This window comes from Ovis aries, chromosome X (genome assembly GCF_016772045.2).
Source record: "Ovis aries strain OAR_USU_Benz2616 breed Rambouillet chromosome X, ARS-UI_Ramb_v3.0, whole genome shotgun sequence".
Lineage (NCBI taxonomy): Eukaryota > Metazoa > Chordata > Mammalia > Artiodactyla > Bovidae > Ovis > Ovis aries.
Genome location: NC_056080.1, coordinates 86,576,723 through 86,603,740, shown reverse-complemented (window position 1 = coordinate 86,603,740; position 27,018 = coordinate 86,576,723). Strand labels below are relative to the sequence as shown.

The window sequence follows — 27,018 nt, the reverse complement described above, 5'->3', positions numbered from 1 at the left end:
AAGGGAGAGGGAGAGGTGCGACACCTACTTTGGTTCACATCTTCAACTCATCTCTCTTCCATTTGCAAGCTCATCTCACTATGCCTTACCCAGCAGGAACACTGGTTCTCCTTCTGGTCCTCTCCTTTCACACATTCCCCTGCTTACCAGTGATTAGCTTCTCCCCCAGTCACTCCCATACCACTCATCCCTCCTTCTTCACAATAATTGTACCCAAGAGACACTTTGCTAGGAAACCAGACCTTATCACTCAGTTCACCTCAAGACCAAGGACCCTTGGGTTCTTCTACCCCTGGAAGAAGCTGGATAAGGGAATGGGGTGAGGATGGAGATGAGATAACCAGTACAGAGGTCTGCAACCCTCCAACAAAAACCCTACAAACAAGTCCCAAGCAAACAAGGATCCAGACCGTTTCCAGCCCCACTCATTTCTTTCTCTGGTCTGGCCATCCTCCACTGTATCCTCTTCCTTAATAGTCTGAGAGTCTGGACCAAAGTGCTCAGGTTGTGGGCAGATCCCGTTTGTAGCTGCCCCATCTTTCATAGCTGCAGTCTTCACCTCCTTCATGCTATTTGCACCATCATCTTCATCAGTCTCTCTGGCTGTAGTCAGTCCATTGACTCTGACCTTACACTTTCTTTGGGTGATGAGAGTGACCATCGCCTTCAGAGCAGCCCTATTACTCCTCTGGAAGTGGTGGAACATAGTCTGTAGCTGCTGACTCACCTGGGGCAGATTCTCACCCCCCACAACCGTATTAAACTCATTTGTCATTAACTCCCTGAGGAAGTCCTTCACCTCATCTAGCTCCAAGTCAGCATTGTGGAAGAAGTACTCCTCCACTGCACCCCCCCAGCCATTCAGCCTTCTCCTGGCTGTGCACAACCCCAAAGCCATACTCCACAGCGATCTGCAAGGTGGGCCAGGCCTCCAGCAATGCACAGACCACAGTCCCTAAGAGCCTCTTTCTTTATTTCTTAAAATAGAAATGGGTTATTAATTTTAATTATTCTTCTTTTCTAATATTTGCATGTAATTCTATAAATGTCCCTCTAAACATTGTTTTAACTCTATCACAAAGTTTGATAGGTTGTATTTTCATTCTCATTTAGTTCAATATGTTGAGACTTGTTCTTTGACCCATGGTTTATTTAGAAGTGTGTATTTTAATTTCCAAACGTGGGGATTTTCCAGCCCTCTTTCTATTATTGACTTGTAGTTTACTTACAATTTCGTCAGAGAATATACTTTGTATGATTTCTATTCTTTTAGATTTCTTAAGGTATGTTTTATGACCTAGAATGTAGTCTGCCTTGGTGAATGTTTCATGTGAACCTCGGAAGAATGTCTATTCTGTTGTTGTTGGATGGATTATGCTATAAATGTCACTTAGATCAAGTTGATTGATAGTACCCTTCAGGTCATCCATATCTTTATTGATTTTCTGCTTGCTGGATCTATCAATGAATGACACAGGGGTTGAAGTCTCCAACTGTAGTGGTGGACTCTTTCTCCTTCGAGTTCTGTCATGTTGCTTCATGTATTTTGATGCTCTGCTGTTAGGTACATAAATGTTATGGATTGCTATGTGTCTTTGTAAAAGTAACTTGTTTACCATTATATAATGTCCCTCATGATCCCCTGTTAATCTTTTTTATTTTGAAGTATGCTTTGTCTAAATTTAAGATAGCCCTCCAGCTTTCTTTTGATTAGTGTTGGCATGATGTTATTTTCTCCATCTTTACTTTTCACTGACTATGAATCTTCATAATTAAAGTGGGTTCCTTGTACACAGAATGTACTTTGGTTTTGTATTTTGTTGTTGCTATTGTTGTGTTTTATCCATTCTGACAACCTCTGCCTTGGACTGGTATAAGTAGAGAATTCACATTTAGAGTAATTAATGATCTAGCATCTTTGTGACTGCTTTCTATTCATTACTTTACATTTTTTCTTTGATTCTTTCTGTCTCTTTCTGCTTTCTCCTATTTTAATTGAACATTTTTTATATTTATAGTTTAGATCCTTTTTTGATAAAAACATATATTTCATAACAAAAAAATTTAGTGTTTAAATATGCCTTATATTATACATTTTAAAATAATATATGTCTACCCTCAATTGGAAAAATAAACTGGACATGGAACAACAGACTGGTTCCAAATAAGAGAAGGAGTACATCAATGCAGTATATTGTCACCCTGTTTATTTAACTTACATGTAGAGTGCATCATATATGTAGATGCACTCTACATATATGTACTGTACTTATATGTAGATGTGCTTTACATATATGTGCTATACTTATATGTAGAGTACATCAGCTGGGCTGGATGAAACACAAGCTGGAATCAAGATTGCTGGGAGAAATATCAATAACCTCAGATATGCAGAGGACACCACCCTTATGGCAGAAAGTGAAGAAGAACTAAAGAGCCTCTTGATGAAAGTGGAAGAGGAGAGTGAAAAAGTTGGCTTAAAGCTCAACATTCTGAAAACTAAGATCATGGCATCCGGTCTTATCACTTCATGGCAAATAGATGGGGAACAGTGGAAACAGTGGCAGACTTTATATTTGGGGGCTCCAAAATCACTGCAGATGGTGACTGCAGCCATGAAATTAAAAGATGCTTACTCCTTGAAAGGAAAGTTATGACCAGCTTAAACAGTATATTAAAAAGCAGAGATGTTACTTTGCCAACAAAGGTCTGTCTAGTCAAAGATATGGTTTTATGGATGTGAGAGTTAGTCTATAAAGAAAGCTGAGTGCTGAAGAACTGATGGTTTTGAACTGTGGTGTTGGAAAAAACTCATGAGAGTCCCTTGGGCTGCAAGAAGATCCAACCAGTCCATCCTGAAGGAAATCAGTCCTGAATATTCAGTGGAAAGACTGACGCTGAAGCTGAAACTCCAATACTTTGGCCACCTGATGCAAAGAACTGACTCATTTGAAAAGACCTTGATGCTGGGAAAGATTAAAGGCAGAAGGAGAAGGGGACCACAGAGGATGAAATGGTTAGATGGCATCACCGACTCAAAGGACATGAGTTTGAGTAAACTCCGTGAGTGTTGAGGAAGAGGGAGGCCTGGCGTGCTGCAGTCCATGGGATCACAAAGAGTTGGGCATGACTGAGCAACTGAACTGAACTGAACCCTCAAATGACATTATATCAATTCTCATAAAATTAGTGGAGTATTCTCAGTTCCTCCATTCTTTGTCTTGTGATATTGCAGCCATATACTTGTTCGTTTGTTATAAACAATTGATGCTGTAATTGCTTTAAACAAACATTCGTGCATGCACGTTAAGTCACTTCAGCCGTGTCCAACTCTTTGTGACCCTACGGATTGTAGTCCTCCAGGCTCCTCTGTCTATGGGACTCTCCAAGCAAGAATACTGGAGTGGGTTGCCATTCTCTCCTGCAGGGGATCTTCCTGACACAGAGATGGAGCTCAAGTATGCTACAGCTCCTACATTGCAGGTAGATTCTTTACTGCTGAGCCAAAATATATGTTGTGTACAGGAAACTGACTTTAATTATGAAGATTCATAATCAGTGAAAAATAAAAATGGAGAAGCCCAAACAAGCATTTATCTTTTACCAATTAAGAATAAGAAAAATGCTTCATTTTATTTTACCTTCATTTATTTATTTATTTTATGACACTTTTTCATTTTTAACTCATAGTTTCTGTTTAATATCTTCTTATCCTGTGGAAATAACTTCTTTTAACATTTCTTACAGACAAGATAACTGTTGAGAGTAAATTTTCTTATTTTTTGTTCATATGACAATATTTATTTCTCCTTTATTTTTGAAGGGTAATTTTCCTGGACATAGAAGTCAAGTTTAGTGAGATTTTTTAGCTTTTTATTTATTGACATGTTGTCCATGTACCATGAATTTACCAGTTAAAATGTACAATTCATTGATTTGTAATTTATTCATAGGTTACATAATCATAACAGCTACCATATTCTAGAATATTTTCATCACTCTAATGGGAAACGCTGTCCAGTTGGCAAACATTTTCCATTTCTCCCTTCATCTAGCCCCTGGCATCCACTACTTTATTTTCTGTCTTTAGAGAATTACCTAATCTGGGACCTATTCATTCATATGAACAGAATAATGCAATATGCAGCCTTTTGTGCCTGGCTTCTTTTAATTAACATAATCATTTCAGAGGTATAGCATGTATCAGAGCTCCATTCATTTTATGGTCAAATAATATTACATTGCACGTTTTATTTATTTGATCACCAGTTAGTGGACATTTGAGTTGCTTCAACTTTTTGACTATTAGAAAGAGGACTGTTATAAACATTCATGTTCAAGTCCTTGGGTAAACATGTTTTCATTCTTTTTGGTGTATACCTAGGAGTGGGATTGCTGGGTCATATGGTAACCCAATGTTTAACTTTTTTAAGCAACTTCCAAAGTGTTTTCCACCAGGGCTATACTATTTTGTATTCCCATAAATAGTGTATGAAAGTTCAAATTTTTTCACATCCTTATCACACTTATTCTTGTCTGTTCTCTCACTAGAGCCATCATTTTGGTGTGCAGTGCTTAGTTGTCATCTGTATATCTTTATTTAGTGAATTTCCTGTCCAAATCTTTTGTCCATTTTTTGCATTGTTGCTTTTCATATATTTTGCCAGATTCTTAAGCTTTTCATACTTAAATGTTATTGTTAATGTTACTATTTTTATTTTAATTTTCAATTGTCTATCCTACTATATAGAAAATAATTAATTGGATTTCATATATTAACTGTATATCTTGCAACATTGCTTAAATTACTTCTTCAGTTCAGTTCAGTCGCTCAGTCGTGTCCAACTCTTTGCGACCCCATGAATCTCAGCACGCCAGGCCTCCCTGTCCATCACCAACTCCCAGAGTTCACTCAGACTCACGTCCATCAAGTCAGTGATGCCATCCAGCCATCTCATCCTCTGTCGTCTCCTTCCCCTCCTGCCCCCAATCCCTCCCAGCATCAGAGTCTTTTCCAATGAGTCAACTCTTCGCATGAGGTGGCCAAAGTACTGGAGTTTCAGCTTTAGCATCATTTTTTCCAAAGAAATCCCAGGGTTGATCTCCTTCAGAATGGACTGGTTGGATCTCCTTGCAGTCCAAGGGACTCTCAAGAGTCTTCTCCAACACCACAGTTCAAAAGCATCAATTCTTTGGCACTCAGCCTTTTTCACAGTGCCACTCTCACATCCATACATGACCACAGGAAAAACCATAGCCTTGACTAGACGGACCTTAGTCGGCAAAGTAATGTCTCTGCTTTTAAATATGCTGTCTAGGTTGGTCTAAGTTTTAGTTATTTGTTGTTGTTGTAGATTTCATTGGATATTCTACACTGATGTTGCCTGCAAATAAAAACAGTTTAATTCTTTTCCAAACTGGATAACTTTTCATACATTTTCTGATATGATTTCAGGGACAGAAATTCAGTACAATGAGAGTAGACACCTTTTTGTTATTTTGATCTTAGAAGTAAAGCACTCAGTCTTCTACTGAGAGAGTCAATTTCTAGGAAGGTTGATAAGAAGTTCAGGGTACCCAAGGAGGAGAAAGGCGTCCAGGTTCTCAAGGAAGAGAAAAGGACAAACATTTTTTTCTACATTGTTTTGTCTTAGTTAATATAACAATGTATCTTGCTCAAGGATATATTTCTCTTTAATAAGAACATTCTGACTAATCTTGTTATCTTAAAACTTGTATACTGCAGGAGTGGGTCTGATAAGATCTTTCTATTGTTAGTTTTAATCCTATCATATTAAAATGTAAATTGTGAGAGTGGGTCTAGTAAGATCTTTACAATCTTGAGACATTCTTTTGATTTACTGTAATAACCAATTGAAAAAGTATATAACTCCCTTTTCTAAGAGTAGTGCGTGGGGCACTCTTTGTTTCCCTTCTGATGTCTATGTCAGAAACTTTCTCTGTCCTCTTTCACCTTAATAAAACTCTGCTACACAGAAGCTCTTGAGTGATCAAGTCTGGTCCCTGGTCCTGAAGCTAAATCTTCTTCGGAGATCACGAATCCAACATCATTCTCCGTAATCTATCATCTTGGCTCGTCCGGTATCTTCAGGACAAGGTAAGAACATTCAGAGCTGTAGTCTCCCTGCTTTCTCAGTATACACGTTTTCTGTTTTACTTTACTAACTCTTTGGTGTGCTTGTGTGAATGAATGACATGCCCTGCGTGAAGTAAGTCATGAGACCTATTCTGCGGTTTTGAGGTGCCTTGTAATGACTGAAGGTGGCCCCCAAAAGGGGAGCTTTGTCAGGGGTTTATATGGACCTGCCAATGCCAAGAGACACCCAAGGTCCCTGTGAAGGAGTGGCCAGAAATGGGCGAAGCATGTGTTCCAAACTTTACTTTCTTGATCACCTTTTCCTGGTCTCTTTGACCATTTCATAATTGCATGGGGAATTAGAACTACTAACCTACTCTGTCAGAACATAGACTTCCAAGGGACTTGTGATCCATGAAGTTACTGTGTACTTTTACTTAGACCCCTTGTACAGAAGTGCCTAACCTTGCTAGGAGCCAAAAGTTACAAGAGCACGTTTGGGAGTGAGACAGAGCTCTTGCTCCAGGAACGTCTCTCAGACTAGAGGTCCATCTCTTGGCTGCCTGTCTCAAGGGCCAGCAACCTAAAAGTGAGTATTTGTCATGGCTGTGCTTCTGATCTGTGTGGATACAAGCATTGCAGGTAACCATGAGGTTTTTGAGGACACAGAGAGGGAATTGTAGGACTCGGTCAGATTGGAAGTGCAGTGGGCTTCTTCCTTTGGTAGTGCTCAGTTCAGTTCAGTTCAGTTGCTCAGTCGTGTCTGACTCTTTGCAACCCCATGAATCGCAGCACGCCAGGCCTCCGTGTCCATCACCAACCCCCGGAGTTCACCCAGACTCACGTCCATCGAGTCCGTGATGCCATCCAGCCATCTCATCCTGGGTCGTCCCCTTCTCCTCCTGCCCCCAGTCCTTCACAGCATCAGAGTCTTTTCCAATGAGTCAACTCTTCACATAAGGTGGCCAAAGTACTGGAGCTTCAGCTTTAGCATCATTTTTTCCAAAGAAATCCCAGGATTGATCTCCTTCAGAATGGACTGGTTGGATCTCCTTGCAGTCCAAGGGACTCTCAAGAGTCTTCTCCAACACCACAGCTCAAAAGCATCAATTCTTCAGCGCTCAGCCTTCTTCACAGTCCAACTCTCACATCCATACATGACTACTGGAAAACCATAGCCTTGACTAGATGGACCTTAGTTGGCAAAGTAATGTCTCCACTTTTGAATATACTATCTAGGTTGCTCATAACTTTTCCTCCATGGAGTAAGCATCTTTTAATTTCATGGCTGCAGTCACCATCTGCAGTGATTTTGGAGCCCCAAAAAATAAAGTCTGACACTGTTTCCACTGTTTCCCCATCTATTTCCCATGAAGTGATGGGACGGGATGGCATGATCTTCGTTTTCTGAATGTTGAGCTTTAAGCCAACTTTTTCCCTCTCCTCTTTCACTTTCATCAAGAGGCTTTTTAATTCCTCTTCACTTTCTGCCATAAGGGTGATGTCATCTGCATATCTGGGGTTATTGGTATTTCTCCCGGCAATCTTGATTCTAGCTTGTGTGTCTTCCAGTCCAGCATTTCTCATGATGTACTCTGCATATAAGTTAAATAAGCAGGGTGACAATATACAGCCTTGATGTACTCCTTTTCCTATTGAATCCAGTCTGTCATTCCATGTCCAGTTCTTATTGTTGCTTCCTGACCTGCATACAGATTTCTCAAGAGGCAGGTCAGGTGGTCTGGTATTCCCATTGCTTTCAGAATTTTCCACAGTTTCTTGTGATCCACACAGTCAAAGGCTTTGGCATAGTCAATAAAGCAGAAATAGATGTTTTTCTGGAACTCTCTTGCTTTTTCGATGATCCAGCGGATGTTGGCAATTTGATCTCTGGTTCCTCTGCCTTTCGGAAACCAGCTTGAACATCAGGAAGTTCACAGTTCACGGATTGCTAAAGCCTGGCTTGGAGAATTTTGAGCATGACTTTACTAGTGTGTGAGATGAGTGCAATTGTGCGGTAGTTTGAGCATTCTTTGGTATTGCCTTTCTTTGCGATTGGAATGAAACTGGACCTTTTCCAGTCCTGTGGCCACTGCTGAGTTTTCCAAATTTGCTGGCATATTGAGAGCAGCACTTTCACAGCATCATCTTTCAGGATTTGAAACAGCTCAACTGGAATTCCATCACCTCCACTAGCTTTGTTCATAGTGATGCTCTCTAAGGCCCACTTGACTTCACATTCCAGGATGTCTGGCTTTAGATGAGTGATCACACCATCGTGATTATCTGGGTGGGGAAGAACTTTTTTGTACAGTTCTTCTGTGTATTCTTGCCACCCCTTCTTAATGTCTTCTGCTTCTGTTAGGTCCAGACCATTTCTGTCCTTTATCGAGCCCATCTTTGCATGAAATGTTCCCTTGGTATCTCTAATTTTCTTGAAGAGATATCTAGTTTTTCCCATTCTGTTCTTTTCCTCTATTTCTTTGCATTGATCGCTGAAGAAGGTTTTCTTATCTCTTCTTGCTATTCTTTGGAACTCTGCATTCAGATGCTTATATCAATCCTTTTCTCCTTTGCTTCTCACTTCTCTTCTTTTCACAGCTATTTGTAAGGCCTCCCCAGACAGCCATTTTGCTTTTTTGCATTTCTTTTCCATGGGGATGGCCTTGATCCCTGTCTCCTGTACAATGTCACGAACCTCATTTCCATAGTTCATCAGGAACTCTATCAGATCTAGGCCCTTAAATCTATTTCTCACTTCCACTGTATAATCATAAGGGATTTGAATTAGGTCATACCTGAATGGTCTAGTGGTTTTCCCTACTTTCTTCAATTTGAGTCTGAATTTGGTAATAAGGAGTTCATGATCTGAGCCACAGTCAGCTCCCGGTCTTGTTTTTGTTGACTGTACAGAGCTTCTCCATCTTTGGCTGCAGAGAATATAATCAATCTGATTTCGGTGTTGACCATCTGGTAGTGCTAGCTCTTAGCAGATCAGAGAAAGCTCTCAAATGGCTTCTGTCTCCACATTTTAGATATTTCTTTTTGAAAGCTGTGGAAATGAACTGGAAGCTTTGACCCTAGTAGCTTGAGGACAAAAGTCACTTTTTCCTTACTGCCCGACCTCATATATACTGCTGTGGTGACAATCATAAGGGACATCTTGGTTGTTGTTCATCCCTTTATGACTCACCACTTCTACTATGGTCAGGACGGTACTCAGGAATGTGCACGGGCACATGTAAGACCGATGCTTCCCCTCGTAGTCCTAGCTTGGGAAACATCCTGGAAAGCTACTCTGCTCCAACCTGAGTGGCATCAGAAGAAAAGGGCAAATTAAACAAAGGTCATGGTGGTAAGGAACTGAAAATCAATCTGGGATGCCATCAGGTCTACCCTTGATGCATCTCCACCCTGCCTCAGTGGTTGAACCAGGAGGGATGAGTAAGGTGCCTGCGTCAGTAAGGGACAGACTAAGTTTGGCCAGGGAAGGAAAGCTTTGGTGGAAAGTCTGTCTACACCCCCATCTAAAGCAGGGAGGGACACCTCTGGTGGAAAGAAGCCATGGCTGTGGATATCACATTTTTCTCTCTTGCAGATGGGAGCTAGAAGTTCCAGAAGCAATCCTTTAAAATATGTTTATAAAAAACTGGGACAAGTTTGATCCTCAGAATTTAAAAAGACACGCCTGATATTCTGTGATACTGAATGGCCACAATATCCTTTGTGAGACGGGAAACTGGCCAGTTGAAGGGTCTCTTAATTATAATGCTGTTTTACAACTAGACCAGTTCTGTAGAAAACAAGAGAAATGGATAGAAGGGCCATATGTGTTGCTTTATCTCTCTGCAAGACATGCCAGAGTTATGTCCTAAGGGTACAGATTTGAGTGTGAAACCTACAGCAGCTGTCTCCTGTCCTCTTACTTTGCCCCTGTATTTGGGGCTCCCAACTGAACAGGCTGAGAATAGGGGCACCCTTTCAGGAGGGGTTGCCTTGGTCTTGGTAGAAATGCAAGCAGTACTAATTGTGGTCAACACTATCTAGAGGATCCAGAAAAGTTCATAGAAGGCTTTATGGGACTAATTTTACTTTATGACCTTTCTTGGAGAAATGTAATGTATGCCTTGGGGCAGATGCTAACTCCTGACTTGAAAACTCAAGTTTTAGGGGAAGCTACTCTTTTTGGTGTTGGTGATGGACAGGGAAGCCTGGTGTGCTGCATTCCATGGGGTCGCAAAATGTCAGATACGACTGAGTGACTGAACTAACTGAAATGCTTTTGGAGATGAATGACTTAAGTGTGAGGCAAGGAAAAAGAGGGAACATGAAATAGCCCTCCTTCTTACTGGGAGCCAAACAGTTTCAATAACAGAGCCGCTTTTGCTGGATGGAAGGACTTAAGCAAGCATATGCTAAGACTTTAAACTATGCTAAATTGGCTGACATAGAACAGGGAGAGAAGGAAACTCCTGGTATATTCCTATATAGACTATGGGAGGCTCTCCATAAGATTACTGGCATTGATTCTGAAAGTTAAAGGGAAAAATAATCTTGAAAGATAGATTTCTCACTCAGTTGGCTCCAGATATCGGCTGTAAGCTACTAAAACAGGCATTCAGACCAAATCAGTCTTTAGAAAAACTGTTGCAGCTAGCTCAGACAGTATATTATGTAGAGAATATGAGGAGGAAAATAAGAGAAAAAAAAAAAAAAAGAACCAGGCAATAGACTGAAGCCCCAACAATGGCTGTTTGACCTGCTCTGAAACAGCCTGAGGAAAAATATCCAGAGGAAGCCAGGTGAAAAGGGGTGGACTTGTTATTACTGTGGAAAGGATGGGCATCTCAAGCGGGATTGCCTTCAGGCATCTAAGCTGCCCCAGCTCCTTGTCTGGTCTGCAAAGGACCATACTGAAGAAGAGACTGCCCTCCAAGGTGTAGGCCCCAGGGGTAAGACTCTCAAGACAGTTGGGACTGAAGATGCCCCAGGGTCCCCATAACAACCTCCCATCATAATTACACTTGAGGAACCCTGGGTTTTAATTACTGTGGGGGGTGGGCTGCCAATCAGTTAATTTCTTTTGGACACTGGAGTAACTTTCTCTGTGCTCACTGAAGCCCCTGGTCTGCTTTCTTCCCAATCCACTACCATAATGGGACTGTCTGGATAAGCCAAATGTTATTATTTTAGTTGCCCTTTAAGCTGCAACTAGGACTCTGTACTATTTTCTCGAGTTTCTAATCATGTCAGAGTCTACCTCACCCCTTCTGGGGAGGGATATACTGAGCAAGGTCCAGGCCTCTGTTTTCACGAATATGTAGCCTGCTCTTTCTCTCCCCTAAATTGGACAAAATGTAAATCCTAGAGTGCGGACTGATGGAAAAACTGGGTAGAACACAAAATGCTGTTTCTATCATTATCAAGCTCAATGACCCTCATCTATTTTCACATCAAAAGCAGTATCCATTAAATCCTGAGGTTAAGGGTTAAAACCCATCATTTAAAATTTAAAGGAACAGGGGCTATTAATTTCCTATAATAACCTATTCAACACTCTTATTTTGGGTGTGAAAAAGTCAGATGATAAATGGAGACTTGCTCAAGATATACAAATAATAGGTGCCTAATCCTTATACTTTATTGTCTGAAATTCCTAAACAAGCCAAATATAACTTTAAGACAATTGAGAGGATTTTGGGGATCACAGGCTATTGCTGCATTTGGATTCCAGTTTATGGGGAACTTGCCCGGCTTTTCTATAAACTTATAACTGAAACTCAGCAGGGCCAAACCAACAAGCTGGTTTGGTCTCCCAAGACTCAAAAGGCTTTTAAGACTCTTCAAACTGCTCGCTTGCAGGCTCCAACTTTGAGCTTGCCCACAGGATTGGAGTTTAGTTTAGTGAAAAAAGGCTATGGCTACATTAAGGGTAATTGCTGCTATTGTTTTGCTAATGCCTAAAGCTCATAAGTTTACTAATGGGCAAATCTTACTGTACTGACTTCTCATGAATGGGATCTAAGAAACTCTAAAGTTCAGAGCCACAATGCTCTGTCTTTAAAGTTACTGTGACTCAAGGGGTGTCAAAAGCTCTAGGAATAAAATATCACTTACACTGTTTCTGGAGACCCCAATCTTCAGAAAAGGTTGAAAAGGCTAATGACATTAAGAGGCATCTGTGTAAGCTAACTCAGGAAACACAAGACAGTTGGTTTAAAGTTTTACCCATAGCTTTAATGAGGGTGAACTCTTCCTGAGAAGGGATTGTCTCTATGGTAGACCATTTTTGTGCACAGATATTGTCATAGATATCATAGATCCTTCATAGATCCCGAAGCCTTGAAATTAACTCTGTGACTAAACTTTTAGCGTTTCAACAGACATTCCCAGGAGGCTAACTCCTGACCCAGCCTTTGAGTCAAACAAGCCGCTGTTTGAACCAGGCACCGAGGTCCTGATGAAAACCTCCGGGATCTGGAGGGCAATCTTTTAAAGCCCTCTGGGAAAGCCCTTACCAGTTTATTATTTCTTCTCCCACAGCTGTCAAGGTACCAGGAATTGACTCCTGGGTGCACCACACTTGAGTTAAAAGCTGGCACCCTGACCAAAACTAAAACAATGTTATTTTATTCTTTATCCTGTATGCATTCACCTTTTGCTTTTCAAATAGACCTGATAATCTATGTGGGCCTGCATCTGCTGACTCCAAAAGTCCTGAGTCTGCCATTTGACATTCAAGACAATGCCTTCCTGTCCTGGGCTCATTCTTATGCTGCATTCCATAATTGATCTAACTGCTGGGTCTGCGGAATGCTCCCCTCATCATCAATTAAAGGTTTTACATGGTGGGTTTCTCTGCTTCAAGGAAAGGACTTTCTTCAACTCTGCATATACCTTCACCAACACCAATCATATGTGACCCCTCTTCTTGATCTGATGACATCTAACAATCCTAAGATGGACTGATGTAACCATGGACATAATGTAACTTTTAATTTTAATTATGTTTTAACTTTGTTTAATGACTGTTTGGCCTTACATCTGTAACCGTATAACGAGGTTTGTTTCTAACCGTTTGAAAGCTTCTAAGTTACAAATGGTTGTTCAAGTTCCTATGAGTGCTACAGCCTCCTTCAACTATTATTTGGGACCCCTGGATTAGAGATCCTCAATACGAGGGTTAGAAGAATATGTTTCAAAAATTTAGGGACAATGCCCCTCAGCAGCAGGAAGTAATTATGGAATGAAAACAATGCCCCTCTCCATTGGTAAAATATTTCTCCTAAAAGAAAAGGGGGGAATGAGAGAGTCAATTCCTAGGAAGGTTGATAAGAAGTCCAGGGTCCCCAAGGAGGAGAAAGAGGCCCAGGGCCCTTGAGAAGTAGAAAGGAGTCTGAGGCTCTCAAGGAGGAGAAAAGGACAAACTTTTTTTTTTCTACATTGCTTTGTATCTTGCCCAAGGATATGTTTCTCCTTAACAAAAACCTTCTGACTAATCTTGTTATCTTAAAACTTGTATACTGTGGGTGTGCGTCTGGTAAGATCTTTCTATTGTTAGTTCTAATCTTGTCATCTTAAAATGTAAATTGTGGGAGTGGATCCAGTAAGATCTTTACATCCTTGAGACATTCTTTCGATTTATTGTAATAACCAATTGAAAAAGTACATAACTCCCTTTTCTAGGAGTAGCAGTGGGGCACTCTTTTGTCCCCTTTTGATGTCTATGTCAGAAGATTTCTCTGTCCTCTTCCACTTTAATAAAACTCTGCTACACAAAAGCTCTTAAGTGATCAAACCTGGTCCCTGGTCCGGAAACTAGATCTTCTTCAGAGATCACGTATCTGACATCGCTTACTGTAAGCCATCAGTACCACAAAGTGTGATATTAGTTATACTGTTTACTAATCTTCATCAGTTTGAGGAGGTTTTCTGTTTCTAGTTTGCTGAGAGTTTTTATACAGAATGTGCTCAGTTACTTAGTCATGTCACTCTTTGCGACCCCATGGACTGTAGCCCACCAAGTTCCTCTGTCCATGGGGATTCTCCAGGCAAGAATACTGGAGTGAGTTGGCATGCCTCCACCAGGGGATCTTTCCAGTCTAGGGATTGAACCCAGATCTCCCGCATGGCAGGCAGATTCTTTACCATATGAACCACCAGGGAAGCCCAGGAATACTGGAGAGGGTAGCCTATCCCTTCTCTAGCAGATCTTCCCAATAGAGGAAGATGTTAGACTTTTTCAAATTATTTTTCTGCATTTATTGAGATAACCCTGCAGCTTTTCATTTTTAGTTCTTTTTGTTTGTTTCTGTTCAGCCTCTCAGTCATGTCCAACTCTTTACGACCCCAGGGACTGCAGCATGCCAGGCTTCTCAATATATCACCAACTTCCAGAGCTTGCTAAAATGCATGTCCATGGCTGGTGCCATCCAACCATCTCAGCATTTGTCATCCCCTTCTCTTCCTACCTTCAGTCTTTCCCTAAGGATCAAGGTATTTTCTAATAAGTCACTTCTTCACCTCAATTGGTCAAAATATTGGAGCTCAGGTTCAGTATCAGTTTAGTTCTTTAGTAAGATGAACTAGACAGAATGATTTTCAAATGTTTAACCAATCCTGCATTCTTGGGGGTGGGGGGACAAAACTCAATAGGTTATGGTGTGTCATACTTTGTATATATTGATGGCCTTAGTGCTTCATTCTGGACACATTCTATTGCTACCTCTTCAAGTGCACAGTTTTCACCAGCTTCCCTGTTTAATCTGTCATCTATTCTATCCACTGTTTCTGTCATCTGACACGACAGCTTTCATATCTGTAAGATCAATTTAGGTCTATTTTATGATTTCCAGGCCTCTATTTAATTTTAGAACATACAAAACAAAATTATTCCAAGTATTTAATATCTCTGTCTGCAAATTCTAAAATATAGGCCTATTCTGGGTCAGTTTGATTTTTCACGGAAATTTTAATTTGATTTTTCTTACTTTACTGAGATTAAATATCTTTCTAATGTGATTAGGGGCTAGTTCCATACCTTTCTTGTGAATTGGCTGCTCATGTCTTTTAAACATCTCTTAACAAAGTTAAAGGTCAGTGCTACATCTTTCTTATAAACTGTTGTGGCTTATGTGTTTTTCACATTTTTTAAAATCAGGTTTTAGTTTCCTTGTTCTAAAAATTTTAAGAGTCATCTTTGGGGCTTGTTTTTGGTATGCTTTGTTCTACCTCTAAAAATTTTAAACACTGTGATGTATCCTGGATGAATAAGCAACCAGTGGATACTAGGAAGTGAGCACTTCACAGGAAACCCAGGAAGTCCTACTAAGCCAAAAAACTGTCCTCAGGGGCACACCTCAGGCTGGCTGACCCTGCTAGCCAATTAGGAACACAAGAAGTATGGTGAAGGACACAAATTTATTCCCCTTTCCTCCAGAGCCAACAACCTCAAAGAGAGACCTTGGGAACTAGATGGGCAGGACATGATTACTCAGTGTTTCCTCCAAGAAGCTGGAAACTTGTGGTAGCTCTTCATGGAGATGAATTCTGTGAGGTAAGCTCCAATGGAGCTGCCAGCAGGAAAACAAGGTGAAAAAAGAGATTTGTGCAGACACATGTTGAGAAAACCTTTGCACACGAGGCTCACACACCTCTGGGCAAGCTCCACCCCTTTCTGGGAATACTAATCAGTCTCAGGTTGTCATTTCCTGCATGGGATCACCCAGCACAACCTGAAGCATGCATTTATCTGCCTCATCCCTATCACCCTGGGTTGAAACCCAAGCCTGGGTACTACCCCTAGTGAGGTGACCGTGAGTCCTAGACTTGAAACAAGACAGTTGCAAATGGAGCAAGAGCAAGTGTATTCAGTGCAGTCTCACAGCCTGAAGACAGGGGTTTTAGACTGGAAACTAGAAAACTGAGGAGAGCTACGTGAACACTGAGAGAAGGAGGTAGGATGGAAAAGGTTTCTGGTAGGTGGCCCAGAATTAAATGATCTTCAAGGTGCATTAAGGCCACCTTGGAGGAGGAAAGTGGAATGATTTTCATTTCCACAGACACTTAAATACAGCCTAATTACCATGGAGGGATTTTAGGCAAAATATTAAAAACTAGATAATGGTGAAAGGTGAGAGAGAACAGAATGAAACCCTGAATATTGTGGCTGTGAGGCAAGGTTTGGAGGAGACACCCTCTCCCTGCTATGTGACCCATCAGAGTTGACTTGGAGAGATGAGGATGGCAGTTGAGTTTGGAGGGCTCTTTAGGGGCATTAAAAATGCCTCATTTCTCCCACCAAAACATCTGAGTTGCTCTTCATCCTCCCCTAGAGGTGTCAGGATGGGGCTTTGTGATGTCAAGGCTCACCCAGGGCCACTATTGGCTAGGGAAATGATTTGCTGACCTCATAAAGCATAAGGGTGTGGCCCCCTGGGGAGGAGTATATATATATATATATATGTATATATATATATGGGTGCTCAGGGGCTCTGCAGAAGACCACTGGGAGCCTTCAAAATGACCAAGGTGACTGGGAACCCACAAAGCTCTAGAGAGGTTATGGAGCAGCCAACTCCAGATACCCAGGACAAAAAGATGAAGATCTCCTGCCAACTGAGGTCCAAAGGAAGTGTCAGGGTGAGCTGAACCCACCCAAGCTCCTCTTGCCCATTGACACCACCCCATAAGACCCCCTCCCCTGTCCTTGCCTGGCACATACCTCTTCTCTGCCCACACCTCTCCTCCTGAAGCTGTTGTTCCCATCCATTTTCACCCTCTTCCCTAAACCAATGCCATTCTGTGCCCCCTCTCTTGTTTTCTCCAGGTGACTAGGACAACCATGAAGGTGAATAAGCACATTCAAGAAAAGGTGGCCAACAAAGCTTCTCAAAAAACTGCCACCTCAAAGAAACTTAAGAAAATCAGAGGTTCAAAGCTCTGTAGCCAGTGTTCCAAGGTGAATGAAAGCTGAATCAGAACAAACTGGAGGAGGTCCCAGAGATCATGGAGACCCCTGCCGATCCAGCTGGCCCAGTGGGCAGCCAGGGACCTCAGAGCATGGCTAAAGACCTCAGAAATCTGTAGGTGTCTCACCGTTAAGAAATGGCCAACAGTACAGACATTGAAACGTATACCAACAGCATGCATTAATAATGAAAAGTAAATAAAATCAACCTGCTGTTAAATTATGTATGTCTCTGAGCTCTTTGATAGTGTGGCGCAGAGAGGGCAGGGAAGGTATGTGTGCGAAGAGGGAGAGAGATGGGTCCTGTGGAGTTGGAGATGGGACCAGAAGGTCCAATTAGCCAGAAAGTAGGGGGAAGAACTGGGTCCAGACTGAGCCCCAAAGATATACTTCCTATGGGAGAAGAGGCAGAGGACTTGGTGTTCCTGTGTGAGAGTGCGGAGGTGGGAACTTAGCTGGGGAGCCGTGTCATGTGTGAGGTGGCAGTGCCATTTCCTAAAAAGGCATACAAAGTAGTTGCCCCTAGGGCACCTACCTCATAGTAGTGTTTATTACACCTCAAGATATGATGTCGACAACTAACAGCCTCAAAAACTCAATCTTGCTTACCGAAAGATAGTCCTTAGGGGTAAAATAATGGTGGTTTTAAGTATGGAGATTTCTTAAAACACTAAAAATAGAACAGCACATGACCTAGCGATTTCACTTTGGTTACATATTTTTTAAAAACCCACAACATTAATTCAAAAGATACATGTACCCCAATGTTCCTTGAAGCACACCATTCACCAACACTTGGAAGCAACCTAAATGTTCATCATATGATAGATGAATGGATAAAAACATGGTATTTATGTACTATGGGGCACTCTTTGTTGTTCAGTCACTAAGTTATGTCCCACTCTTTGTGACCCCCATCCAGGCTCCTCCGTCCATGGAATTTTCCAGGTAAGAATACTCCAGTGGGTTGCCATTTCCTTCTCCAAGGGATCTTCCTTACCTAGGGATTGAACCCACATCTCCTGCTTGACAGGCAGATTCTTTGCCACTAAGCCACCAAGAAAGACCTATGGAATACTACTCAGCCATAAAAATAATGAAATAATACCATTTGAAACAAGATGGAGGGTATAATACTAAGTAGAGTAACTTAGAGAAAGGCAAATACTCTATGATATCACTCATAGAACCTAAAAATACAATAGAGTAGAAAATATAACAAAAATGGATATTCAGAGATAAAGATAACAATCTACTGGTTACCAGAGGGGAGGAGGAGGAGGAGGGACAATATAAAGGTAAGGGAGTGGGAGGCACAAAATGTTAGATGTAAGATGAGCTCAAGGATGTATTCTGCAACATGGGAAAGTGAGCCAGTATTTTGTAATAACTATAAGTGGAAGATAAATTTTAACAATTGTATAATAAGAAAGGAAAAGAAAGACAGAAGGGAGGAAGGAGGGAAGAAAGGAAGGAAAATAGTGGCATTTTTGGAGGTCACAAAGCCAACATTGATTAGGCCCTTTTTAGCTAAGAAATTTAGAATGAAGCAGTGGACTCCCACAGGTGGGGCAGGGGGAGTGGTCCACATCCAGTGCAGGCAATACTGGGGTCCCTTGCCCACGAAGAGTTTTATTACAAGAATAAAACCAAATCAAAGGTGTTTCTATTTTAATTACCATCTCCATACTCCAGTATTCTAAAATAATGTCAGCAATTAAATACTTTTCCTCTGCAAAACCAAATTTTGTCGGTTTAAGTTTTAAAGGTTATTGTCATTTATGTCCTTTTAATATTTTATATATTATTCACAAGGTACAAAATTTTAGTATATATATATATGTGTGTGTGTGCATATATATATATAAATATATGATATACGTATCAGTTCAGTTCAGCCGTTCAGTCATATCCGACTCTTTGAGACCCCATGAATCGCAGCATGCCAGGCCTCCCTTTCCATCACCAACTCCCAGAGTTCACTCAGACTCATGTCCATCGAGTCAGTGATGCCATCCAGCCATCTCATTCTCTGTCCTCCCCTTCTCCTCCTGCCCCAAATCCCTCCCAGCATCAAAGTCTTTTCCAATGAGTCAACTCTTCACATGAGGTGGCCAAAGTACTGGAGTTTCAGCTTTAGCATCATTCCTTCCAAAGAAATCCCAGGGCTGATCTTCAGAATGGACTGGTTGGATCTCCTTGCAGTCCAAGGGACTCTCCGACACCACAGTTCAAAAGCATCAATTCTTCAGCGCTCAGCCTTCTTCACAGTCCAACACTCACATCCATACATGACTACTGGAAAAACCATAGCCTTGACTAGATGGACCTTAGTTGGCAAAGTAATGTCTCTGCTTTTGAATATACTATCTAGGTTGCTCATAACTTTTCTTCCAAGGAGTAAGTGTCTTTTAATTTCATGGCTGCAGTCACCATCTGCAGTGATTTTGGAGCCCCAAAAAATAAAGTCTGACACTGTTTCCACTGTTTCCACATCTATTTCCCATGAAGTGATGGGACCAGATGCCATGATCTTCGTTTTCTGTATGTTGAGCTTTAAGCCAACTTTTTCGCTTTCCTCTTTCACTTTCATCAAGAGGCTTTTTAGTTCCTCTTCACTTTCTGCCATAAGGGTGGTGTCATCTGCATATCTGAGGTCATTGATATTTCTCCCGGCAATCTTGATTCCAGCTTGTGTTTCTTCCAGCCTGGCATTTCTCATGATGTACTCTGCATAGAAGTTAAATAAGCAGGGTGACAATATACAGCCTTGATATACTCCTTTTCCTATTTGGAACCAGTCTGTTGTTCCATGTCCAGTTCTAACTGTTGCTTCCTGACCTGCATACAGATTTCTCAAGAGGCAGGTCAGGTGGTCTGGTATTCCCATCTCTTTCAGAATTTTCCACAGTTTATTGTGATCCACACAGTCAAAGGCTTTGGCATAGTCAATAAAGCAGAAATAGATGTTTTTCTGGAACTCTCTTGCTTTTTCGATGATCCAACGGATGTTGGCAATTTGATCTCTGGTTCCTCTGCCTTTTCTAAAACCAGCTTGAACATCAGGAAGTTCACGGTTCACACATTGCTGAAGCCTGGCTTGGAGAATTTTGAGCATTACTTTACTAGCATGTGAGATGAATGCAATTGTGTGGTAGTCTGAGCAATCTTTGGCATTGCCTTTCTTTGGGATTGGGATGAAAACTGACCTTTTCCAGTTCTGCGGCCACTGCTGAGTTTTCCAAATTTGCTGGCATATTGAGTGCAGCACTTTCACAGCATCATCTTTCAGGATTTGAAACAGCTCAACTGGAATTCCATCACCTCCACTAGCTTTGTTCATAGTGATGCTCTGTAAGGCCCACTTGACTTCACATTCCAGGATGTCTGGCTTTAGATGAGTGATCACACCATCATGATTATCTGGGTGGGGAAGAACTTTTTTGTACAGTTCTTCTGTGTATTCTTGCCACCCCTTCTTAATGTCTTCTGCTTCTGTTAGGTCCAGACCATTTCTGTCCTTTATCGAGCCCATCTTTGCATGAAATGTTCCCTTGGTATCTCTAATTTTTTTGAAGAGATCTCTAGTCTTTCCCATTCTGTTCTTTTCCTCTATTTCTTTGCGTTGATTGCTGAAGAAGGCTTTCTTATCTCTTGCTATTCTTTGGAGCTCTGCATTCAGATGCTTATATCTTTCCTTTTCTCCTTTGCTTTTCGCCTCTCTTCTTTTCACAGCTATTTGTAAGGCCTCCCCAGACAGCCATTTTGCTTTTTTGCATTTCTTTTCCATGGGGATGGCCTTGATCCCTGTCTCCTGTACAATGTCATGAACCTCATTCCATAGTTCATCAGGCACTCTATCTATCAGATCTAGGCCCTTAAATCTATTTCTCACTTCCACTGTATAATCATAAGGGATTTGATTTAGGTCATACCTGAATGGTCTAGTGGTTTTCCCTGCTTTCTTCAATTTGAGTCTGAATTTGGTAATAAGAAGTTCATGATCTGAGCCACAGTCAGCTCCTTGTCTTGTTTTTGTTGACTGTATAGAGCTTCTCCATCTTTGGCTGCAGAGGATATAATCAATCAGATTTTGGTGTTGATCATCTGGTGATATCCATGTGTAGAGTCTTTTCTTGTGTTGTTGGAAGAGGGTGTTTGCTATGACCAGTGCATTTTCTTGGCAAAACTCTATTAGTCTTTGCCCTGCTTCATTCCGCATTCCATATACATATATATAATTTCATACAACCACAGTTCTAGTAGTTATCTTTAAAAATTCATTATCTTCTATGAGGGAGTTAGTTAAGAGAAGTCCCTGTTAGATAGTTGCCATCAACACAGGCCACCATGGTTACCACTGCTCCATTCCACAGAGCATCCTTAATGGTTTGAAAGGCCTTGAGACCACTTCTTGCACAGCCTGCAGTCCCTGAGGGAAGATACTCAGACACAGCCCACATTCAAACAGTTGATTCTAAATACACAGTGATACCATAAAAATTGTCAAGGTAAAGACATACAATGTGCTTTTATTTATGTCTAAATCAGTGAAACAAAGTATTCACTGCAAGGTACAAAGTTTTTGAGCTTGAAAAGTAAAACATCTTATATTTGAACATAAATATCTTGCTGATTTTGAAAAATATGCTTTATTTTTTTTGAGTGTTTAATATTTCATTGTTTTTTTCTTTTTTTAATTTTTATTTTTACTATATTTTACTTTACAATATTGTATTGGTTTTGCCATACATTGACATGAATCTGCCATGGGTGTACATGAGTTCCCAACCCTGAACCCCCCCTCCCACCTCCCACCCCATATCATCTCTCTGGATCATCCCCGTGCACCAGCCCCAAGCATCCCATATCCTGTATTGAACATAGACTGGCGATTCGTTTCTTAAACGATAGTATACATGTTTCAATGCCATTCTCCCTGATCATCCCACCCTCTCCCTCTCCCTCAGAGTCCAAAAGTCTGTTCTTTACATCTGTGTCTCTTTTGCTGTCTCACATACAGGGTTATCATTACCATCTTTCTAAATTCCATATATATGTGTTAGTATACTGTATTGGTGTTTTTCTTTCTGGCTTACTTCACTCTGTATAATCGGCTCCAGTTTCATCCATCTCATCAGAACTGATTCAAATGTATTCTTTTTAATGGCTGAGTAATACTCCATTGTGTATATGTACCACAGCTTTCTGATCCATTCGTCTGCTGATGGATATCTAGGTTGTTTCCATGTCCTGGCTATTATAAACAGTGCTGCAATGAACATTGGGGTACATGTGTCTCTTTCAATTCTGGTTTCCTCAGTGTGTATGCACAGCAGTGGGATTGCTGGGTCATAAGGCAGTTCTATTTGCAATTTTTTAAGGAATCTCCACACTGTTCTCCATAGTGGCTGTACTAGTTTGCATTCCCACCAACAGTGTAAGAGGGTTCCCTTTTCTCCACACCCTCTCCAGCATTTATTGCTTGCAGACTTTTGGATCACAGCCATTCTGACTGGTGTGAAATGGTACCTCATTGTGGTCTTGATTTGCATTTCTCTGATAATAAGTGATGTTGAGCATCTTTTCATGTGTTTGTTAGCCATCCGTATGTCCTCTTTGGAGAAATGTCTATTTAGTTCTTTGGCCCATTTTTTGATTGGGTCATTTATTTTTCTGGAATTGAGCTGCATAAGTTGCTTGTATATTTTACAATTAGTTGTTTGTCAGTTGCTTCACTTGCTATTATTTTCTCCCATTCCGAAGGCTGTCTTCTCACCTTGCTTATAGTTTCCTTTGTTGTGCAGAAGATTTTAATTTTAATTAGATCCCATTTGTTTATTTTTGCTTTTATTTCCAATATTCTGGGAGGTGGATCATAGAGGATCCTGCTGTGATTTATGTCGGAGAGGAATCAACTTGCCTGACTTTAGGCTCTACTACAAAGCCACAGTCATCAAGACAGTATGGTACTGGCACAAAGACAGAAATATAGATCAATGTAACAAAATAGAAAACCCAGAGATAAATCCACACACCTATGGACACCTTATCTTCGACAAAGGAAGCAAGAATATACAATGGAGAAAAGACAATCTCTTTAACAAGTGGTGCTGGGAAAACTGGTCAACCACTTGTAAAAGAATGAAACTAGATCACTTTCTAACACCATACACAAAAATAAACTCAAAATGGATTAAAGATCTAAACATAAGACTAGAAACTAAAAAACTCCTAGAGGAGAACATAGGCAAAACACTCTCCGACATAAAAATATGCTTTATAGTGAAATTCATTAATTGTCAGTTATTTTGAGACTATGGAACAAAGAAAATAAAATTACATTAATTGGGGCTGCTTAAACTGTATCTTTTGCAGTTATTTTTTCTTAAAAATTCCTTACACTTTTACAGATTATAATTAGATATAAAATGATCAATAGATTTTATACTATGTTTATTTTCTGGACATTATTATTTTCTTTATTTTTTGAATTATAAATAGAAAATTGCTCTATTGAATGAGTATTAAAAATTACTCCTCTCTCTTGTGTGGAATACACTTAACATTTGGAAGAGATTTTATTGCCTAAAACCTTTATAATTCAGCTCTAGTGTCTAGGCTTTTTGTTTTGCTTTGTTTAGGCTGAGAATTTTCTCATCTATTTCTGGTTTCTTAAGAGTTTCTGTGAGGAATGTTTGTTTGTTGCTTAGTCATGGTTGATTCTTTTTTGACCCCGTGGTCTGCAGACCACCAGGCTCCTCTGTCCATGGGATTTACCAGGCAAGAATACTGGAGTGGATTGCTACTTCCTTCTCTAGGGGATCATTCCGACCCCAGGATCAAACCTCCCTCTCCTGCATTGGCAGACACATTCATTACCACTGAGCCACCAGGGATGCCCAAGGAATGTGCATTGTACATTGTCAAATACTCTTTCTGCATCTATTGATATGATCATACTCATTTAATTTATAGCTTGTTAATGACATGAATTATATTGATTTTCAAATGTGTAACCAACCCTGCATTCCTGGTACAAACTCCACTTGATCTTGGTGTATTATCCTTTGTATACATTGATGGACACTTAGTGTTTCATTCTAGATGGCTTCTATTGCTAAGTCTTCAAGTACACAAACCTTTCCTTCTGTTATGCCTGTGGTTGTTGTTTTTGTTGTTCAGTCGGTAAGTTGCAACAGCATTGACTGCAGCGTGTCATTTCCTTCACTATTTCCTGGAGTTTGCTTGAACTCATGTCCATTGAATGGGTGATGCTATCCAACCATCTCATACTCCATCACCATCTTTTCCTCCTGCCCTCAGTCTTTCCCAGCATCAGGGTATTTTCCTGTGAGTCGGCTCTTCACAACAGGTTACTAAATTATTGGAGGTTCAACCTCAACATCAGTCCTTCCAATGAATATTCAGGGTTAATTTAATTTAGTATTGACTGGCGTGATCTCCTTGCTGTCCAAGGGACTCTCAAGAGTCTTCTCCAGAACCACAAATCAAAAGCATCAATCCTTCGGTGCTCAGTCTTCTTTATGGTCTAATTCTCATATTCATATATGACTATTGGAAAAACCATAGCTTTGACTAGATAGACCTTTGTCAGCAAAGTGATGTCTCTGCTTTTTAACACACTGCCTAGGTTTGTCATAGCTTTCTTTTCAAGGAGCAAACGTCTTTTAATTTTATGGCTGCAATCACCATCTGCAGTGATTTTGGAGCCCAGAAAATAAAATCAGTCACTGTTTCCACTTTTTCCCTTTGTATTTGCAGTAAGTGATGGGACTGGATGCCATGATCTTAGTTTTTTGAATGCTGAGTTTAAGCCAGCTTTTTCACTCTCCTCTTTCATTTTCATCAACAGGCTCTTTAGTTCCTCTTTACTTTCTGCCATTAAAGTGGTATCATCTGCATATTTGAGGTTATTTCTCCTGACAATCTTGATCCCAGCTTGTGAGTGATCCAGCCCAGTATTTCATATGATGTACTCTGCATATAAGTTAAATAAGCAGAGTGACAATATAGAGCCTTGACATACTTTTCCCAATTTGGAACCAGTCCATTGTTCCATGTCCAGTTCTAACTGTTGCTTCTTGACCTGCATACAGGTTTCTCAGGAGGCAGGTAAGGTGGTCTGGTATTCTCATCTCGTTAAGAATTTTCCATAGTTTGTTATGATCCACACAGTCAAAGGCTTTAGTGGAATCAATGAAGCAGATGTAGGTGTTTTTCTGGAATTCCCTTGCTTTTTCTATGATCCAATGGATGTTGGCAGTTTGATCTCTGGTTCCTCTGACTTTTACTAAATCCAGCTTGTATATCTTGAAGTTCTCATTTTACATATTGCTGAAGCCTAGCTTGAAGGACTTGACCCTTACTTTGCTAGCATGTGAAATGAGTGCAATTGTGTGTCAATTTGAAAATTCTTTGGCATTGCCTTTCTTTGGGATTGGAATGAAAACTGACCCTTTCCAGTCCTGTGGCCACTGCTGAGTTTTCCAAATTTGCTGGCATATTGAGTGCAGCACTTTCACAGCATCATGTTTTAGGATTTGCAATAGCTTGGTTGGAGTTCTATCACCTCTGCTAGTTTTGTTTGCAGTAATGCTTCCTAAGGCCCACTTGACTTCACACTACAGGATGTCGGCTCTAGGTGAGTGACCACACAATTATGGTTATCTTGGTCATTAAGAGCTTTTTGTACAGTTCATCTGTGTATTCTTGCCACCTCTTCTTAATCTCATCTGCTTCTGTTAGGTCCTTGCTGTTTTTGTCCTTTATTGTGCCTATCTTTGCATGAAATATTCACTTGGTATCTCCAATTCTTTTAAAGAAAGAAAAACACCAATACAGTATACTAACGCATATATATGGAATTTAGAAAGATGGTAATGATAACCCTGGATGCAAAATAGCAAAAGAGACACAGATGTATAGAACAGACTTTTGGACTCTGTGGGAGAGGGAGAGGGTGGGATGATTTGGGAGAATGGCATTGAAACATGTATAATATCATATATGAAATGAATCGCCAGTCCAGGTTCGAAGCATAGTACTGGATGCTTGGGGCTGGTGCACTGGGACAACCCAGAGGGATGGTACGGGGAGGGAGGAGGGAGGGGGGTTCAGGATGGGGAACACGTGTATAGCTGTGGCGGATTCATGTTGATGTATGGTAAAACCAATACAATATTGTAAAGTAATTAACCTCCAATTAAAACAAATTTATATTAAAAAAATAAATAAAGAGATCTCTAGTCTTTCCCATTCTATTGTTTTCCCCAATCTGGCAGGCATGCAAAACCAGGACGCCAGGTGTTGGGGCCTCCTGATGTATCTGGAAATTGTTTCTTCCCTCACCGACTGAACCCATATCTTGAAACCCAGGACAGCTCTACAAGAGGACAATATGAACTTCCTGCCAGAGTTGTGCGCCTTGAAGACTCTGGACTTCAAACTTTGGAAATGAAGCCAAAGCAGTGGTGGCTCTGCTTCTGAGTCAGAAAAAAAAGGGGTTAGTGAAGGTTTTGTCAATTATCACGATGTCACAAGGCCCTTAGACCTTTTTACCATGCTAAATAATTCCGCTACATCTGGATGAAATTTCGCCTCAATACTCACACATTTTAACATGAGGAAAGGGAATGAGCAAAATAAGCAAGTCAGACTCCAAAAGCATCAAGGCTGTGGGGAACCCAGATGAAACTGCCCTGGACTCACCCATGTGCAGTACAAGCCACATGGAAGTGTTTTGCGCTTTTTGAAAAGCCCATTTCTCACCATCCATCCTGACAGCCTTTGGGATAGGAGAAAGCAGATTTCAGACTCTAATGACCACACACTCTTGAGGATGATGTTCAAGGCACCACAGCTACTCCTTTCATACTTTTCATTTTCTAACAGATTGGAGCTCTCACCCGCCATGCAGAACAGAAGCCAT

General features: G+C 40.8%; 1 pseudogene; it reads right to left on the bottom strand.

The window, feature by feature from the left end:
* Positions 1-286: 286 nt before the first annotated feature.
* Positions 287-27,018, bottom strand: LOC101111866 (pre-rRNA-processing protein TSR2 homolog; annotated as a pseudogene).